The 18,328-nt window shown below is 42.6% G+C and overlaps 2 long non-coding RNA genes across 2 annotated transcripts in view; both read left to right on the top strand.

Annotated features, from left to right (window-relative positions):
* LOC136851895 (uncharacterized) overlaps positions 1-18,328 on the top strand; it is a 52,670-nt gene that overhangs the window by 14,299 nt on the left and 20,043 nt on the right. The window lies entirely within an intron of this gene.
* LOC136851740 (uncharacterized) lies at positions 1,599-10,468 on the top strand. The gene is made up of 8 exons (XR_010856956.1): positions 1,599-1,836; positions 2,192-2,260; positions 2,410-2,497; positions 2,611-2,693; positions 2,801-2,867; positions 3,001-3,077; positions 3,572-3,641; positions 10,339-10,468. It is a non-coding gene; the product is annotated as an uncharacterized lncRNA (long non-coding RNA).

The following is an 18,328-nucleotide window of genomic DNA, read 5'->3' on the forward strand; positions in this document are numbered from 1 at the left end:
GATGGAGAAGTTATTGTTGATCTGGCTGGAAGATCAGAACCAACAACTTGTTCCAGTGAGCCTAAGTGTGAAGAAAAATGGGGAAGGCAGTGCTAGTGAAGAATTTTCCGCCAGTAGAGGTTCTTTTAACCACTTCAAGGTTCGTGCAAACCTGCACAACGTGAAGTTACAAGGTGAAGCTACTAGTGCTGACATTGTAGCAGCAGAAAGTTTCCCTAGTGGTTTGGCTGAAATAATTAGGGAAGGTGGTTACACTGCTGACCAGGTATTTAATGTAGATGAGAGAGGGTTATTTTGGAAAAGAATGCCAAATCGTACGTACCTTTCCAAGGAGGAGAAGTCAGCACCAGGCCATAAAGTTGGTAAGGAGAGACTGACTACTCTGGGGCCAATGCTAATGGTGATTTGAAGCTTAAGCTCTTACTAGTGTACTTGGCAGAAAATCCCAGGGCTTTTAGGGGCATTTTCGAGAGTCAACTCCCTGTCATTTGGAAGTCCAACAAGAAAGCTTGGGTTACCTTGATGGTCTTTGAGGACTGGTTTAATGACCACTTTGTGCCAGCAGCGTAAAGGTATTGTGCCTCGAAGGGTCTGCCTTTTAAGGTCCTGCTTGTTTTAGACAATGCCCCTGGTCACCCTGCAAATCTAAGTAACATGCACCCTAAAGTGAAGGTGGTGTATCTACCACCAAACACTACATCCCTCATACAACCGATGGACCAGAGAGTCATTGCTAACTTCAAGGTATACTACGTGAGGAGGACAATATGCTCTGCTTTAAGGGCCATTGAAGGTAACAAGGAGTTGACTCTGAAGCAATTTTGGAAGGGCTACAATATTGCAGATTCTGTGAAGAATATTGCACATGCTTGGGACAAACTAAAGGTGATGACTTTGAATGAGGCATGGAAGAAACTGTGTCCGCAGTTTGTGAACAGTTGTCAGGGGTTTGAGCAGGCAGAAGATGTAGAGGCTATGACAAGGAATATCGTTGGGCTAAGCAAGAGGCTGAAATTGGACTTGAAAGCTGAGGATGTCACTGAGCTGCTGGCAACACATGGAGAGGAATTGTCATCGGAGGACCTCATTGAGCTGGAGAAGCAGATGATCGAGGAGGAGGAAGAGGCCCCAGACCCAAAGCTCAGAGCATTAATTACCAAGGTCTTGGCAGAGGGTTTTGCTCATCTGGAGAGAGCTTTGACATCTTTTGAGGCTGAGGACCCTAACATTGCAAGGTATGAGAAGGTTCGAAGGGGGATCATGGATTGTGTAACTTTCTACAAGGAGACGTTGAAGGAGAAGCAGATGAAGGCAAGTGTGCAGTCTAGGCTAGACACATCAAAAAGAAGTCTCTAGCACCACCTGCCACTCCTAGTCTAGGTAAGGAATTCTCAACTTACTTTGTTTTGTTTACTGCTGTAATATAAAATGTTATAAATTGTAATAAATTTTATAAAACTGTTAGTGTACTGTACTGCAATTTATATTTACTGTACATACACAGCATAACCCAATAATTTTTATCATTTGTATCATTGCAGAAGTGATCCCAATACAATCCAGATTCTGAACTGAACCTGAACGTACCTTTGCAGCAGTATTTCCAGCTCCATTAGGTAAGGAATTCTTAAGTGTTTCATTTTTATTGTTTTCATGCATGAAATTGTTGTACATGCTGTACTATCAAAATTTAATATTTACTGTCGTGTAACCTAATTTTTTTTTCATTATGTATCATTACAGATCTCTTTGGTGGTGGTGATGACTACCCTGACTCCCCTGAAGAATTCCAGGGTTTTGAAGCAATGGGACCTGTCTCCTCTCCAACTTCATCAGGTAAGGAATTCTTAACTTTTTTTTAATGATTTATAAATTGTTAGAAATGTTACAAAAAGTGTACTGCACTACACCCACCTGTACAGTACTGCTTTAGTATGTGCTGTAACTTTACATAATTTTATATCATTATCATTCCAGACCCACATGTTATAGCCTCCTCCCTGTCCAACTCAGCTGAACCTGTCTCCTCTCCAGCCCCATCAGGGAATGATTTCATTTTTTTTTTTTTTTTTTTTTTTACGTTTTTTTTTTTTTTTTTCACTTTATAAAATTGTATAGCTTATTGCATACATGCCCTTGTACTACAGTGTACTGTACAGTAATTTTATCTTTATCATTCCAAAAATGACAGGTGTCCCCTGCTCAAACCCAAATTCACCTGCACCAGTAGTAGCACCTGCACCCATTTCATGTCCACCAGGTAAGGAATTCTTAACTTTTTAGAAATTTGTATTACATTGTTTTAAATTGTGTTATTATACTTAAAATAAATACTACTGTGTACAGTATTTATTATTCACTGTAGTACTGTACATATCATTTTTATCTTTTTCATTCCAAACTCCCAAGCACCTGCAGATTCCACACCATAGCCTACCTGTTCTCATGTACTGTACCATATGCCCATCTCAGTAAGCAAGCCAACCACTAGAATTTGGTAAGAACACTTTTTATTTTATAAATTGTTATACATTTTATAAAATACTGTAATATTTATACTGTACAGAAGTACTTTATTCTAAATCTTTATCATGTACATTATCATTCCAGACTGACGAGCACCTTTACCCTGACCTCTACTGTAACTGTACATACCCTTCCTCATGTAGCCTACATCTTTCAAATCACTAAAGGTATGGAATTCTTAACTGTTTTTAATGTTATAAATTGTTACATGTACAGTACATTTGATAAAATATAAAGTAATTTTCTATACAGCTTTATTCTAATATCATTCCAGACTGCCCAGCACCTTTACTAGAGTTCCCTCATCGTAGCCTACATCTTTTAAAAATCACTGAAATTAGGTAATGAATTCATTTTTTTTTTTTTTATAGGGTGTTTTTATACGATTGAACATAGGTTTGTGAAATACCTGAACTGATACAGAACAGTGTATTGTACACACACTCTGCAGTAATTTTATCCTTATCATTGCAGGCTCCCTACACATGCACATCTCCATCTCCCACAACGTAGCCTGCGGCTGTAACAGCTTTGAAAATCACTTAAATTAGGTTAGGAATTCCTAACTTTTTAATTTTTATACATTTTATTATTCTACTGTAAAATACTGTACAGTGAACCTTAGGGCTGTTTTTGCCTTGTCAACGTTTTGGACTCACGTACAATTTTTCCCAGCATGTTTCTCTGGGAACATATCTAGCCATCATTCAAAATTGGAAAATATTTTTGCCTGTATTCGCTGTATTTTTCACTGAGAAATATTTACTAATTACTGTATTTTCATATAATTTTCATGAATAAATGCACTTTTTGTGATAAAACTATTAAAATATTCAGGTATAAGCATTTTTACAGGGTTTTTCTGTGTTTAAGCTATCAAAATGGGCAGTTCTAAGTGTTTTTAGAGGGTTTTAAGCATTCTTTGACGTTTGACCCATTCGCGGGGGACGGGGTACGATCCCCATTTTCTGGGATGTTCACTGTATACTTTATTGCATACAGGACTACTGTATATGTACACTAATAGTCAATTTTTATATTTCAGAATCCCCTGAATCATGCAGCCACACCAACATTTTTCCAGGGCTAAGCAGCACGGGGTTTTAAAAATAAAAGTAAGGAATTCACTTTTTTTTTTATCTTTTATACATTCTTTGGTATAAATTACAATACTGTACACATGTATTACTGTATAACAAAATGTATTTTGTTCATGCAACTTACCTGTCAGATATATATATAGCTGTATTCTCCGAAGTCCGACAGAATTCCAAAACTTACGGCACACGCAGTGGGGCCAGGTGGTTAATACCCATTCCCGCCGCTGGGAGGCGGGTATCAGGAACCATTCCCATTTTCTATTCAGATTTTTCTCTGTCGCCGGTACTGTTAACATCTGTTTTCAGTACCTCCGTCTTTGGATTTCGTAAACTTGTTATTTTCCACTTAAGTATTCTATTTGACTTTTGGTTTTTGTCTTTGGATTGTGGATTGGCATACGCTTTTTGTGGAATTTGCTTTGATTGCTCTTTGGATGATGTCTGGATCTAGTTATGCTAGCTTCAGAGTATGTTGTGTGAATGAGTTTAAGGTGAGGCTACCGAAAGTTTCCTCTGGTAGATCCTCACTTTATATGCATGAGGTGTAGGGGCAGGTTTGCTTGATAAATGATCGCTGTACTTTGCCTCCCACCCTGCTAATTTATTAGTCCAGGATTTCATTCTCGCACTAATAGTGCTCCTTTTTGCATCTGGAAGATGGCTAACAAAATATTATCTATTCCTCCATAGATGAGCAAGAGTCAGCGATAATAAAGAAGAAACAATAGTAACGCTGGGTCAGTCAAAGTGGTTTTGAAAACGGACTCGTAAGGCGGTCGCTGAAGAGGATATGTCCAATAAAGTTTTCTAACTATGTTGTCACAACAAAATCAAACACTTATGGAGTTATTAAAGGAAATGTAAGGTTTGTTTTTGGAGATAGTCTGTGGAGCAGCGGGACTAGAGTGACGTCCCACGTAGGCAAATGGCTGCCTCCTAGTAAAAAGTAAACAAACGCTTTCGGAGAGTTCAAAGTAGCACGGTAAACGTTAAAGATGCCATAATTTACTCAGGTCAGGTATCAAACATTAGTTTTAGTCAGGGTGAGGAGATAACCTGCCATAATTTTAGTTAAAACGACGAGAATAGGTTTTATCTCCTCCGAGACTGATTTAAATCTACCGCCTAACGGGTGCGAGCCAAATTCTAGTACTCGTAGGCTAAGCGGGAGTTGAGACTTCCCAAGTAGGTAGCCTATTTCACAATCTGATATTGAATTTCCCAGTCTTTTCACCGCAGAAGAGGGATCGCCATCGATGAGGACTTCTGCTGCAGCATGACGCTCTAAGGAGCTATCCTGGACGCTCCTGTGAGCTGCTCGAAGAAGGGCCCCGCCCAGCTATCCTGGGATTGTTCTGTCCCAGCTGTTCTTCTCCTTCTAAGACGATTTTCACTGCCGATGCAGGACGCCGGCTGGACCGCCATCGTGACGCTCCGCAAGCAGCTATCCTGGGCGCTTGACTTTGCTGCTCGAGATCAGGACGCTGATCTGCTCCGCCGCAGGACGCCCTGGACCACCAGCGTGACGCTCCGCAAGCAGCTATCCTGGCTCTTCTGTAGCTGCTCGTCAGGACGCTTCTGCTCGCCGCCTCAGGGCGCCGGCTGGACCGCCATCGGGACGCTCCTGGAGGGCTATCCTGGGACGCTCTTTAGCTGCTCGGCAGGGCGCCTCCGTGCCGCTCTTGCAGGACGCCGGATGGACTCGGGAGGGCGCCCCTTGGTTGCTCAGAAAGGACGTTCAGAGCATTCTGTTTCATCTGCGGGAAGCCCTTTCCCTCTGGCGTGTTGGACCGCAAGGCCCCTTGTTTCTCCCATTGAAGAGGGAGAAGTCTCTTGTGAGTCGGAGCCTGCAGTCCTTGAGCAGCCTCCCCTTCCTCGTCTTCACGGACTACCAGGTGTTAGCCGGTTTTCTTAAGGACTTGTTTGGCGACAAGTTTCAAACCCTCGCCACTCTCTCTCCTCCTTCGCAGTTTGCTTCGTCCTAGACGAGGAGAGCGCCTGGGTTTGTCAAGATGACTTCGTCTCTGGCGACCAAGAAGGCCTTCAAGAAGGTTAACACCTGGATGGAGGAAGGAAGACCCAAGGCAAGACTTCTTTTGCCCTGCCTCCATCCAAGCTGAGCGGCAAGGCAGGTATGTGGTAAGAGACCGGGAGAAGACGCCAGCTCAAGAGTTCCTTCGTTGTCCCAGGGAGACTTTACCAGCTTGGTCGACGCCCTCCTGAAGGTCCCTCCTGTCGGCTGCCAAAGTGTCCTGGACTATGTCGGAGACGGATCACCATTTGAAAGGACTGTTTCAGAACCATGGAGGTCTTCAATTTCCTGGACTGGTGTTTGGGGCTCTAGACGTCAGGATTAGGAGTCCCGACTCGATCTGCCTGGGGAGCTGTCCCAGCGTGTTGAACTGCATGGACAAGGCAGTCAGGGATGGCTCGGAGGAACTGGCTTCCCTCTTTGTACGGGCCTCTTGAAGAAGAGGGCCTTGTACTGTAACTTTACAGCCTACGGCCCTACCAGCCAACGGCCATACCACGTTGAAAGCACCGCTTCGTGCGATCAGCGAAGTTAAGCAACATTGGGTCTGGTCAGTACTTGGATGGGTGACCGCCAACACCAGATGCCCCAGCGTCCTTTTTTGCAAAGTCAGTTTCTCCGTCTAGAGGGCTTTGCTGTTCTCCCTGTTTTTCGGCCATCTCTTCCCCAGTCCTTGTTCAAGGATCTCTCTTCCAGCTTGAAGGAGGCCACTCAAGACCTCTTGGCCCACTCCAAGACGCCCTTCAGTCCCTTGATGATGTCGTTTCGGGTCAGACCTCCAGGAAGTAGAAGCCCTTTCGTGGAGGAGCTTCTTCCTCTAGATCTTCTCCCCTGGTAGAGGTTTTTCCTAGAGGCGGGAGCCCCTGCCTAAATCTTGGGGCAGGAAGTGATTTGCAGCGCCTCCAGACACCTGTAGGAGCCAGGCTTTTTCGTTTGCGAGAGCCTGGAGAGCAAGAGGGGCAGACACCTGGTCCCTTGAAGTTATCGAGAAAGGATACAAGATCCCCTTTCTCACTCACCACTTCTGTGCACGCGCCGCCCAGGGATCTGTCTTCCATTCTTCCATCAAGAGAAGCAACAGATCCTTTTCGAGCTATTAGAGCAAATGTCGAGAAAGAGCTGTGGAGCAAGTCCTGGAGCTGGACTCCCAGGGTTCTACAACCGACTGTTCCTAGTTCCGAAACAGTCGGGAGGATTGAGACCAGTCCTTGATGTCAGTAGACTGAACCGCTTCATGGTGAAGGAGAAGTTCACGATGGAGACGTCCCAGTCTGTTTTAGGAGCATTAAGACCAGGAGATTGGATGGTCGCTCTGGACTTACAGGACGCTTACTTTCATGTTCCCATACATCCCCAGTCGAGGAAGTATTTGAGGTTTGTACTAGGGGACGAGTGTTTCAATGCAGAGCTCTTTGCTTCGGGCTAAGCACAGCTCCCATGATCTTCACGATTATCATGAGAAATGTGGCGAGATGGCTTCACTTGGCGGGTATTCGATCTCGCTTTACCTGGCCGATTGGCTCATCCGAGCCTCTTCACAGTCAAGGTGTCTGGAGGACCTGAATGCGAATTTAGAGTTGACAAAGTCCCTAGGACTTCTAGTGAACGAAGAAAAGTCCCATCTGATCCCGACGCAGTCCATCGTCTATCTGGGGATTCAGATGGATTCAGTGGCTTTTCAAGCTTTTCCATCCCAGGAACGTCAGTAGCAATGCTTAGAAAAGTCTCATCCTTCCTAGGAAGGAAATATGCTCGGTGAGGGAATGGATGAGTTTGCTGGGGACCATTTCCTCTCTGGAGAAGTTTGTTTCCCTGGGAAGACTTCATCTCAGGCCACTCCAGTTTTTCCTGGCGGAAAACTGAATAGACAAGGAGAATCTGGAGGAGACCCTTTGAGATCTCTCCTTTTTCAAGATTCACCTGAGGTAGTGGCTTCGACCCTCGAGGTTGGCAGAAGGGGTTTTCTCTTGCCTTCAGAGCCCCGACCTGGTGTTGTTTTCCTGCTCTCCCAGGGAGGGATGGGGAGCAACACTAGGGAGGGGAGAAAGTGTCAGGCACCTGGAGAGGGAACAGGTGTCCTGGCACATCAATCTCAAGGAATTAGGGCTATCCTGCTGGCCCTTCAATCCTTCGAGAGCCAAGTGTCAGGCCGAGTCGTCCAAGTAAATTCAGACAACTCCACAGCCCTGGCATACCTCAAGAAACAGGGAGGAACTCGTTCTCGGTCCCTGTTCATCCTGGCGAAGGAGATCCTGCTTTGGGCCCATGCTCGGGGATCACGATCCTCACGAGGTTCGGAGCAGAATATCCGAGCAGACCTTCTCAGTCGACAGCGGCAGCTTCTACCGACCGAGTGGACCCTTCACGAGGAAGTATGTCAGGAGCTGTGGAGGTTATGGGGACGTCCCTCTGGTGGATCTGCTCAGGCAGCCCCATTTCAAAGGTACCTCAAAACTTCCCGCTCTGAGTCTAACTGCATTCAGACTATCAGCCGACAACAAGGATCTTCACGATCTCTTGAGATCCTTTGAGACTGTCAAGGTACCTCATTCCAGGACGCCTCCTGGAACCTGGATGTCGCAACTAAATTTTTTATGTCAAATACCTTCGAGCCTCTTTCTTGCCAGCTCTCAAGAATGTGACAAGGAAGGTTTTTTTTCCTAACTGCTCTGGCTAGAACGCTTCCAAGAGAGTTAGTGAACTTCAGGCTATCAATAATCATGTAGGTTTTAGAGGCCATAATGCAGTATGTTCTCTGAGCTGACTGCATTCAGACTAAACGAGAACCCGTCTGGCCCCTTGAGCCCAGGACCTTCGAGATTAAGGGTATGACGGAAATTCTCGGACATGAACCAGAAAGAGTCATGTGTCCTGTCAGGGCTCTCAAAAGTTTATTTGCAGATGACTGCAGGAGAAAGTCGAGGTCCTTCGACAGTCTGTGGTGCTCTGTCAAGAGGCCGGATTTGCCTCTTTCTAAGAATGCACTGGCGTTCTTTTTAGAAGCACCATTTTAGACGCACTTTCCGGCGTTCAAGACAGTGACTTGAGTCTTTTGAAGTTAAGGCTCACGATCTAGAGCCATTGCAACCTCGTGGCTTTCCAGAAGAACATGTCCCTTTGCTGATCTTCTGGGTACCACCTTCTGGCTAGTACAACCTCGGTGTTCGCTTCACAACTTGGGACGTGAAAGACGACATACGAAGACTGCTGGCGACAGCTAGGACCATACGATTCCGTGAACTCCAGATCGCCCCATAACACATATAGGCCTGGACCTCTGCTGGACTCCCAGGACCAGGAGAGGGCAAGTCGAAAATCCACAGGAGGGTTACCCAAATCTTCCCACCGATCTGGCGTTTGACGGCAAGGACCTGTGGTCAAGAGTCTGCAGACACAGTGTTGCGGGCAGGAGCGATCTCATCCTATCCTTTAGAGGTTAGGAAGTATATTTTAATCTTGATTTTGTTTTTTTTTTTTTTTTTTTTTTTTTTTACATCAGATCGGTCCCATAACGCTTCTAGGCCTGGACCTCTGTCGGACTCCCAGGACCAGGAGAGGGGCATGTCGAAAGCCACAAGAGGGTTACGGGGCTTCCCCGATCTGGCGTCCTTCGGCAGGACCTGTTGAAAGCTCTCAGGTCAGGTGGTTGGTTATTGCTCCTTTTGCCCTCACAGTATGGCCTTATGATCTAGTCCCATTGTGGTCACGCCCCTGGACAGATCATCTAGAACTCACCAGCTATATAGGTCACTACCTTGCTGGAGACTAGTAAAGCAGAAGCAGGCTTGGGTGACAGTAATCACGAAGTCAGCTATGCTAACATAGGCCTGGGAGAAGAGGTCGGACTCCCAGGACCAGGGTTAGGGCATTTTTAATCTTGTTGTTGTTTACTTGGGGTTCCCACCGAGGTGGACGTCCCAATTTTTTAGCCTATGCTTGCAGGTCCTGTTGATGCTCTGGTCAGGTGGTTGGTCGTTGCTCCTTTTGCTCCTCACTGTATGGTCTTATGATCTAGTCCCATTGTGGTCATGCCCCGTGGACAGATCATCTAGAACTCACCAGCTATATAGGTCACTACCTTGCTGGAGACTGTAGTAAAGCAGAAGCAGGCTTGGGTGACTGTAATCACGAAGTCAGCTATGCTAACAAGTAAGGAACCAAGGCGTCAATCGCCTACATATATTTGTTTCCTAAATCCTATTCTGTCTCTTCCCACCTCCAATGGTGGGATTCAGCTATATATATATCTGACAGGTAAGTTGCATGAACAAAATGATATTTTAATGATAAAATAAAGTTTGTTCATACTTACCTGGCAGATATATATAATCATAGTGCCCACCCTCCTCCCCTCAGGAGACAGTGGCACTAGAAAATCTGAATAGAAAATGGGAATGGTTCCTGATACCCGCCTCCCAGCGGCGGGAATGGGTATTAACCACCTGGCCCCACTGCGTGTGCCGCAAGTTTTTGGAATTCTGTCGGACTTCGGAGAATACAGCTATATATATATCTGCCAGGTAAGTATGAACAAACTTTATTTTATCATTAAAATATCATTTTACTCTTGTACAGTACTCTATACTTTATTGCATGCAGGACTTTACAATTACAATACTACTGTACAGTGCACTACTGTACTGTATACTTTGTGCTAAATTGTAAATTTTTACATTCCAGAGCCACCAGTTTTTGGATGCACACCATATCAGAATGTAGGTAAAACATCAAGAAACAACATGCAGTATACCCAAAGGATTAAAAGTAAGGCTTTCATGACTTGTTTCAGATTTTCATACATTTTTCTGGCGTCATATGCCGTTGTTCTGGTTTACGACGATTTTTGGCTTATGGCACAGCGCAGGAACAGAACCACCATCGTAAACCAGGGACTACCTGTACAGTGGCCCAGTTAGGGTATCAGTGCATGTCCTAATGGGCAAGTTTGAAAACACTGCTAAAGGCGAAGTGTCAGTGGAGGCAGCTGCTCGTACCACTGATTCTCTTAGGCGTCGGTCTTTGCCATACTCCCTGCTACCTGGGAGGAGGCATACAGGTAGCCCAGTGGAGGTCAGCGGGGTCTGCCCACAGGCAGTCGTCCCCTCAGTCCAGCCTGTTGCATCCCAGGTTGAGACTAGAGACAGCTGCTGGAAAGGTGTCTCTGAAGTGCACCGGCTTTCGTCAAGTTCTGAGGAGTCCTCACTTCGTAAGAGCCATCTTCGTCGATTCCCCGATGAATCTTGCCCACTTAAGAGACGTTTCTCTTGTAAAGATCAGTCCCTGCATCTCCCTTACAAGAGAATGAGGGAACCTTCCCTCAGTCCTAAACCTTCGTGTAGCAAGTGGGACAGTCCAGAGCGTTTCTCCTCTCCTCAGCGCCAGGAGCAAGGTTCTAGCCCACTGCACCTTTCGGGCGATAAGTTAGCTCCAGATTTATATGGGAATAACCCTTAAACGCCGACTGGACGTATCGCATGAGAAACTAAAAATTGTCTGTTGGGTGCCGAGTGGACGTTAAAAGGGCGTCTCCATAAAAAATTTCAACCTTCGTCAAACTTTGATCTGGACCGAAAATGGTCGAAAAAATGCAATTTTTCTAAAACTCTTACATTCTAGTAATATTCAATCATTTACCTTCATTTTGCAACAAATTGGAAGTCTCTATCAAATATTTCGATTTATGGTGAATTTTTGAAAAAAACTCTTTCACTTACATGTGCAGTGCACGGTAACTCGGCCGAAAATTTCAGAAATTCTTTTCGCTTTTTGTCGTGTGTTTGCACCAGGTTTATATTAGTCGTTACATATAGTTTTTATATGGAAATGTGGCAATTTCATGTAGAATACAACAGAAAATAACTCTTTGTAGCTTTTATAAGTTTTGAAATATTTCCATATAAATCACGATAAGTGCCAAAATTTCAACCTTCGGTCAACTTTAACTTGACTGAAATGATCAAAAATGCACTTGTAAGCTAAAACTTACATTCTAGTAATATTCAGTCATGTACCTTCATTTTGCAACAAATTGGAAGTCTCTAGCACTATACAGTGAACCCCTGTATTCGAGGAATGCGTCCCATACCCCCGAATGGGTCAAAACTCCAGGCATGCTTAAAACCCTCTAAAAAACTTAGAACTGCCCATTTTGATAGCTTAAGCAAAGAAAAACCCTGTAAAAATGCTTATACCTGAATATTTTAATAGTTTTATCACAAAAAGTGCATTTATTCATGAAAATTATATGAAAATACAGTAATTAGTGAATATTTCTCAGTGAAAAATACTGCGAATCGGCGAATTTTCCTCGAATGTTGGCTAGATATGTTCCATAGAGAAACCCGCTATTCAAGTCCGCGAACGTTGACAACGCGAATATGGGGGTTCACTGTATTTCGATTTATGGTGAATTTTAAAAACTTTTCCCTTACGTCCGCAAAAAACTCTGGCGAACATCTCAGAAATTCTTTCGTCACTTTGTCGTAATGTTTGCACCGTTTATATTAGTCGTTACATAGAGTTTTATATATGGAAATGTGCAAATTTCATTTAGAATACAACAGAAAATAACTCATGGTTGTAGCTTTTATCAGTTTTGAAATATTTCCATATAAATCACGATAAGTGCTAAAATTTCAACCTTCGTCAACTTTGACTCGACCGAAATGGTCAAAACACAATTGTAACTAAAACTCTTACATTCTAGTAATATTCAATCATGTACCTTCATTTTGCAACAAACTGGAAGTCTCTAGCACAATTTTTCGATTTATGGTGAATTTAAAAAAAAACTTTTCGTCCAAGTATGTAACTCGGCCGAACATCTCAGAAATTCTTTCGTCACTTTTGTAATGTTTTTGCACCGTTTTATATTAATCGTTACTTAAAGTTTTATATATGAAAATGTGCACAGTTTCATTTAGAATACAACAGAAAATAACTCATGGTTGTATCTTTGATCAGTTTTGAAATATTTCCAGACAAATCATGATAAGTGCCAAAATTTCAACCTTTGGTCAAATTTAACTCGACCGAAATGATCGAAAAACGCAATTGTAAGCTACAACTCTTACATTCTAGTAATATTCAATCATGCACCTTCATTTTGCAAACAAACTGGAAGTCTCTAGCACAATATTTTGATTTATGGTGAATATTTGAAAAAAAACTTTCCTACGTCCGCGTAACTCTGCGAACATCTCAGAAATTCTTTCGTCACTTTGTCGTAATGTTTGCACGTTTTATTTTAGTCGTTACATAAAGTTTTATATATGGAAATGTGCACAATTTTATGTAGAATACAACAAAAAATAACTCATGGTTGTAGCTTTTATCAGTTTTGAAATATTTTCATATAAATCATGATAAATAGAAAAAATTCTACTTTCGGTCAACTTTAAGTCAACCGAAATGGTCGAAAACTGCAATTGTCTGCAATTCTAGTAATATTCAATCATGCACCTTCATTTTGCAACAAACTGGAAGTCTCTAGCACAATATTTTGATTTATGGTGAATATTTGAAAAAAACTTTCCTTACGTCCGCGCGGTAACTCTGCCGAACATCTCAGAAATTCTTTCGTCACTTTGTCGTAATGTTTGCACCGTTTTATTTTAGTCGTTACATAAAGTTTTATATATGGAAATGTGCACAATTTTATGTAGAATACAACAAAAAATAACTCATGGTTGTAGCTTTTATCAGTTTTGAAATATTTTCATATAAATCATGATAAATAGAAATTCTACTTTCGGTCAACTTTAAGTCAACCGAAATGGTCGAAAAACTGCCATTGTCTGCAATTGTAAGCTAAAACACTTACAGTCTCGAAATATTCGATCAATTACCTTCATTTTGCAACAAACGGGAAGTCTCTAGCACAATATTTCGATTTATGGTGAATTTATGGAAAAAAAATTTTTTTTTACGTCTGCCCGTTACGAATTCATGCATCATTTTGTGATGATATTTTCTGTGTGTTGCTTTGATCGTTTTACAATTTGTTATATACCAAAATCAGTGCAATTTAGTGTACAATACAAAGAAAAAAAAGTAACTCGCTACCTTTAACCGTTTTGCTCACAGCGCGATTTGTATACAATTAAATATGACATTTTTTTTTTTGCACTGTCATATATTTCAATATTTATGTATGATAATGATATTTTTTTTCATTTCTGATGGTTGCATACTAAACTTCAGGCAATGACAAAAAAAGGAGCCAAAAATGAACTCTTAATCTTAAAAACTAAGCGTGCTGTGATTTTTAAAAAAAAACATTTTTTCCGCTTCGGCGCTAACTCCCGAACGCCGCCGCCATACAACAGACACTTGTAAATAGAGGCTCGGCATTAGAGGGTTAAGTGCCCCGTTCTCTCTGCGTCCCATATCAGCGGAATGCTTGGTGAGCGCCATGAAGCAGACAAGCGCCCTGTAGCAGCCAAGTGCCTTGAAACAGCCAAGCGCCCTGAGGTGGTTGGATGCCCTTTTTCGTCGGAGCACCCTGAAGCTTCCGATCTTCCCCTAGCGCTTGAGCCCCCTCAAGACTCCAAGTGCCCTGCAGCTTCGGATAAGCCTTCTCTTGTGTTGGACCCAGCTCTTGAGCCTTTGCAACGTAAGCTGGATAATGTCCATCTTTTACGGAAACCTGCAGCACAGACAGCTCCTGAATTAGACTCGATTATGTCTCCAATCTCTTCTGAAGACGAAGAAGGGGAGCAGGATGCGTCTTCTACTCCGTATGCGACACTCCTCAAGTTCCTTCCACAGCAGTTCCCGGAATTTTTCACTCCGGCTTCTCCTTCCTCTCCAGCTTCGTCTTTCTTGGTGAGCAATCAGCCCATGGATTCAACGAGACTTACTAAGATGGTTCTCTCTCTTCATCGAAGACAGCTCTTCGCCAAGTTGAGAACTGGCTTTCCGAGAAGAGGGATCAAGGAAAAGCCTGTTTTAGTGTTCCTCCCTCTCCTCTTGCACATATGCGGTACTTGTCCTGCACAACGGGAGAAGCTCCTTCCCTGGGAGTGGCTGCCTCCTCCCAGGGGGACTTTTGTGCACTCATTGACTCAGGGCTTAGATTGGCTCTCGCTTCGGCAAAGACGTTCTTTTCAGCACAGGAGATGGTTCAACTGTTGAAGAATTTAAGTCCTTCGAGGTGTTGAGTTTTCTTGACTGGTGTTTGGGAGCAGTTGCCAAGAACCTTCAAGAACCGGCTTTTTTGTGTGACGAAGTTGCAGACCTGTTTAATTTTCTCTCCTGCGCAGATAAAGCTGTTAGAGATGGCTCACAGGTATTAGCTGCCCTTTATGCCATGGGGATGCTTAAGAAGCGCGAACTTTGGGTCTCGTTCACATCGAAGGGCATTACGGCCCCACAGAAATCAGCTTGCCTTTTTTCCCCCTCTGGATAAACAACGTTTGTTTCCTCAGCCCACCTTAAGTGAGATTGCAGCGAGTCTACACCAAAAATCAACGCAAGATTTGTTGACCCAATCGACGAAGCGCCAGAGGGACTGGTCTGCCTTCTCGGTTAAACTTCCATCACTTCTCGAGCAACCAAAGCCATTTTGTGGAGGGAGTCAGAAATCGTGCTCCAGGTCTCAAAGATCAGTTAGATTTGCTCCCCGAGCGATCAAGAAATCTTCAAAATCATCCTCTGCAAGTGAGAATTTAGTCCTTCATGCTCCAGTAGGGGCCAGGCTTTGTCTCTTCTCGAGAGATGGAGCAAAAGAGGAGTGGATCAGTGGGTGGTGAAAGTTTTAAAGGAGGGATACTCTATCCCCTTCAAGGAGAATCCACCATTGACCAATACTTCCGTCGTATTGACGGCTTACTCCATAGGAGTAAAGAAGCAATAGAAGTAGTAAAAAAGGCAGACTCGAAAGGATTTTACAATCACCTTTTTGTCGTGCTCAAGGCTTCAGGGGATTGGAGACTGGTGCTCGATGTAAGTGCTTTGAATGTCTTCGTGGAAAAAACAAAATTCAACATGGAAACCATCCACTCAGTTCTTGCTTCCATCTGTCAGGGAGATTGGATGATCTCCCTGGACATGCAAGATGCTTATTTCCATATTCTGATTCACCCAGACTCAAGGAAATACCTACGATTCGTTTTCGAGGACCAGATTTATCAGTGTAGAGCACTTTGTTTCGGTCTTGACGGCCCCACAAGTTTTCACCCGAGTGTTGGTTGTTTGGCGGGTTGGCTACATTTAGTGGGAGTGAGTATCTTGCTATACCTGGACGACTGACTAATTTGTTCACCCACGAAGAAACGCTGAATGGAGGACTTACAGAAGACTCTTCTTTTAACCCAGGAATTAGGACTAATAATGAACTTCGAGAAATCACAAATAATTCCCACTCAGAAGATTCTTGTTTGGGAGTTCTGATAGACTGAGTTTTCAGGCTTCTCCATCACTCAGGAGAGTAGAAGACTGTCTGAAGGAGAAAGAGAGCCAGCACCGGACACAGAAGGCCTATTACCTGAGTGACATATAATCCCGGCTAACAGCCACTCCCAAATTCCAATAGCGATTAGGCCCAGAAGGTCTCAACATCCTTTCTTTTTGAAATCATCTTACTTAATGTTTTGGAGATGATTTTTTTCAATGCTGCCCTCAGCTAAGTCTCCTACTTGTTATTATTATTATTATTATTATTATTATTATTATTATTGTGTTATTGCAGTACAGTAAGCCTGTATTCGTGTTCTCACGATTTGCGGACTCACGTATTCGTGGATGTCTCTGTGGAATGTATCTACCCATTATTGAGGAAGATTCGCCCCTTTGCAATATTTTTTCACTGAGAAATACTCACTAATTACTGTATTTCATATCATTTTCATGACTAAATACTTTTTTATAAAACTAATAAAATACTCGGGTATAAGCATTTTTAGATTGTTTGTTTTGTGTTTAAACTATCAAAATAGGCAGTTCTAAGTGTTTTAAGAGGTTTTAGTATTCGTGAGTTTTAGCTATTTGGAGGTGTGGGACGCATTCAGCGAATATGGGAGCTTCACTGTATAAAGCAATTTTATCATAAAAATATCATTTTCACCTTTTTTTAGAAAATTGATTTGTTGCATGACACCATGATAGTTCTTTATGATAGCCTAATCCATGGTAGTGCAGTCTCCAGACACATCCTAGAAGAAAGGCCACTCCATATACTGTACTTCAGAATATGCATCTGGCTCCTTAAAATTGCACCATAATTGAGTAGATGTATAGGCCCAGGTGGGATGTTGGGAGTGGCAAAAAAGGACAGAGGTCAAATGAAAGAATACCAGGAACTACTAAAGTCATAGAGAACTGGGAAAAGACGCGGAGAAAGAAAGATGTGCTCCTTCCAGGGTGAGACAGGATCCTTCAGGGTGTGTTTCCAATATCTCATGATGTGGGTTTGTGGGACTTCTCCAGCAGGGCTCAGTAAAGTAGAATAGTTAATAAAAGAATTAAGCCTTATGCTACTGTTGTAATTCAAATCTGTGTAACAGCACAGCTCTACCTAGATGGTCTATTGTAGCAGATCTTAAGCAGGCTTGCTTGTATAGAAATCTTTTCCAATCTTTTCTTATTATTTGAATTTTGATGGGCATCAGATCTACCCTAAAACTGGATAATAACCTAATTATCATGAGGGAAAAGCAGCCTAAGTTATCATAATGATAAGCAATCTCATTTTAAATAGGTTTTGTTTCTTTAACAGTACTTATCTTAGTGCTTATTTTACATAAGCCTGAAAATGTACAGAAGAATTCCCTGAATCTAAGTGCTTAAACTCACTCTAATAGATAATGGACCTCAAATGATTTTCTCCTTCAACTGGTACCGAATATCCTTTGCATATTGTACCCAAAATGCAAACATACAGTAAGTATAAGGTATTTGTGTCAAATTCTTCAGTTCTTTAATCCTTAGGAACTCTTATTGCATCAGAAATGTCATCAAATAATGATCTAGAACAGACCCACGGGTCATTTTATAATGAAGAGCTGCCATCTTTATCTGTGTGGGTTCAATTTCCACTTCCCAGTTTGCAGGTGTAAAGCCAACTGCCGACAATGTAGGACATAAAATAGTACTCACAGTAATTATACGCATGATATCGTATTACCTAGACGGTCCTGTGTCTTGGATTTCAAATAGCACACTGCATGTGTATTCATATACCACAGAGATGAACTCAGCAAACCTTGTACATAGTATCCTGACGGTCAACGTCATGAAACCACCAGTGGCTGGAGGCATTCACTGGCATTCCTCACAACTTGAATGAAAGTGGTCCTTCCCTGGAGGAAGGTTCACCATTAATGCATGCAGTGTGAGGACGATGACTCAAGAACAGTGGAGATTCAGTAAGTAGTTTACAAATCAAAAGTAATATGTAACAAAAAAAGTAAAGTTGGTTTGTTAAAACTGAGTTTTTTAATATTCTAACCAGAACGGTTTAAACGAGGCTGTGCCCTTTTTAACATATTTTTCTTTGTTGTTGTCTATATCTCACCTCTCAGTATATAAAGAGTAATGTCAGCATCTCTTGAAGAAGCATTCGGCCCATAGATTTCCCACGTTTTGACTTCTAGAGAGACAGGTGTTTAGCAGCACCTTGAAATGTAAGAAAGAAAATACCCAAACTACAGCTGGATAAACATCATTGAAT

The sequence above is a fragment of the Macrobrachium rosenbergii genome, chromosome 24, assembly GCF_040412425.1.
Source record: "Macrobrachium rosenbergii isolate ZJJX-2024 chromosome 24, ASM4041242v1, whole genome shotgun sequence".
Lineage (NCBI taxonomy): Eukaryota > Metazoa > Arthropoda > Malacostraca > Decapoda > Palaemonidae > Macrobrachium > Macrobrachium rosenbergii.